The 2,500-nt window shown below is 30.8% G+C and overlaps 1 protein-coding gene across 1 annotated transcript in view; it reads right to left on the bottom strand.

Moving 5' to 3' along the window:
- The window catches only part of LOC137647050 (fibrocystin-L-like), a 215,250-nt gene that overhangs the window by 141,673 nt on the left and 71,077 nt on the right, over positions 1–2,500 (bottom strand). The gene's annotated exons all lie outside the window — the stretch shown is intronic.

Below are 2,500 nucleotides of genomic sequence, written 5' to 3'. Positions count from 1 at the left end.
CAAACTCCCTACCTTCCACTTTACCTATTTTCTAATTACTACTGTGAAAAGATTTTTATATATTACAAGAGATTTTTATTGTTATGCAGAAGGATTAAAAAAAATTAGTTTACTAAGAATTCATAATTCTTTTACTATAAAGTACACAAGTGTCCTACCAATTGGTATAGACACACTAATTCATATTTCCACTCGTAAAATGCATTGGCAATTGAGGAAATAATTATGATTATCTCTATTTATTTAAATCTATAACAACAAAGAAAACATTTATAAAATATACGACTAGTTTCAACAATAGTCACAGATGACCCTGTTTATAAAATTGTATCACATCCCACAATGTCAATCGTCTAATGAAACGAGCATCAGTCTTTATTTTATATAGGCAAAATATGGTTATCAGCTCCAAGCTACCGAAACTACAAAATCCTATACCTCATAGTAATATAAATTTGCTCAAGTAAATTTGATTATATTCTAAATAACAGAAACATAAATCAGTGAGAAGAATGAAACTTATAGATAATCTATGAAAATAAAACAACATTCATAAAACTCCAATATCCTTTGTCTCTTCCATTGCCTACCTCTCTTTAGGTTGTACAGAGGCTACAATTCATTGTCATCGAAACCCATTGTCTCAAAGACACAATTATCTATTAGGACAACTCCCAGAATCTTAAATAAAAATAAAATTCTATTTCATTTGTCTATGACCAACCTTTTCCCAGCCTTCTTTACAGTATTATTGAGAAAACACCGGGACTTTTTTTAGGTCACTTAGGGTTAATGAGTTCCTCAGATTGAGAGAAGAAGGATAATAGGAAGATGGCTTCTATGGTAAACAATGGGTATAAATATGATGGAAGAGGATATTTTGGTTAAGATGAGGTTAATAAACCCATCACGAAAGGTGGAAGAGTCAGAGAGCACAGCTGAGGAATGATAGTCACATTATATGAGCATGTATTTTCTTTTCCTTCTACATCTGATCACATAAGCTTATAGATTGAACATACTGTGTGTTACTTCTAAAGGTGTTACGACCAGTCTTGAGTATGAGGTTCAAGCATCTTCAAATCACTGGAGTACATGATGATGGCTAAATCATCAGAAGCTTATGAACATCATTTAGTAGATGGTTAATGTTCTATTGTATCCTAATGTTCATAAGAGAACAACTCCTCATTTGCCAGCAAATGCTTAGACACTCGAGCTGGTTAGAATCAAGTTAATCTAACTTGGCTAACCCAAAATTAATGTAATTGAAGCATTGTGACTAAATATTAAGCCAGGTTTTATTCAATGTAGAACACCGGAATTTATCCCAAGCTATCTTAAAGTCGAATATTCTCCTGCATTCGTTGACCTCTTAAGCAAGGTCTAACACAAACCTCAAAATTCAAGAAAATACCTTGGTCCATGTGCTGGATGAGAGAGATGATGTTAAGAGAGGAAGACTAATGACTAAATCTGAGTATTTTAAAACCAATCATCCATGGTCTTAGGATGACTTTTAACACTGTCAAAAACAAAGAAAATTCTGATCAGAATTCTATTGTAATTGGAAGTTAAAGGGGTAACTATGTAGAACTAGTTGTGGCTGTTATTTAGGTTAGACTTCCAGGTAACATGAAGTGTCTTCATTACTCATGGATTCTTTAAATAACCAAAAGACAGATGAACTAATATTAGATCTCCTTCAGTAATAGGAACCAATGCAAAGGTGACACTATCATTGGCAACATTGGACCCTGGTGTAGTCTTCACTTCCCAGACTTCCCAAGGGGAAAAACCTGCTGAAAATCTTCTAGTAAACTCTTGTCCTCTCAGTATATGCTTGGGATGTAATTACAAAACTAGGTCCAGTATTTCTGAATATCTAAGAACATCTCTACATCTTCTCTTTAGCATTCAAAACATCCCCAGATGATGTAAGAAATTAAACATTATTTCTTTTCCTGAAACTATTATACCATCTAAGAAACAGCAGCAAATGTATCCTTGTCTCTTGGTCTTTTACCTCAGTTCATAGTAAATTTTCATCTCCTCCAAAACTCCGGTCACAGGTCTTAACCATTTGGCTATCTAATATGTATGTAGCACAACTTTTCTATCAGCGTACTTAAGTATACATGTATCTTTGAGCTCCGTGGTAATCTTAAAGACAATAAAGACGGTCATCTTAACGGTATCAAATATGTATATATATATATATACATATATATATATATATATATATATATATATATATATATATACATATATATATATATATATATACAGTACATATATATATATATATATACATATATGTATATATATATATATATATATATATATATATATATATATATATATATATATATATATATACATGGAGATATACATAAACATATATATATATATATATATATATATATATATATATATATATATATATATATATATATATATATAGAATTGCGCTTACCCAGGTTCTCTCCTAGGTCATTCT

Source organism: Palaemon carinicauda, chromosome 1 (genome assembly GCF_036898095.1).
Source record: "Palaemon carinicauda isolate YSFRI2023 chromosome 1, ASM3689809v2, whole genome shotgun sequence".
In the NCBI taxonomy this organism is placed as follows: domain Eukaryota; kingdom Metazoa; phylum Arthropoda; class Malacostraca; order Decapoda; family Palaemonidae; genus Palaemon; species Palaemon carinicauda.
Note: the sequence above shows the minus strand (reverse complement) of the source record. Positions and strands in the feature narration are given on the sequence as shown.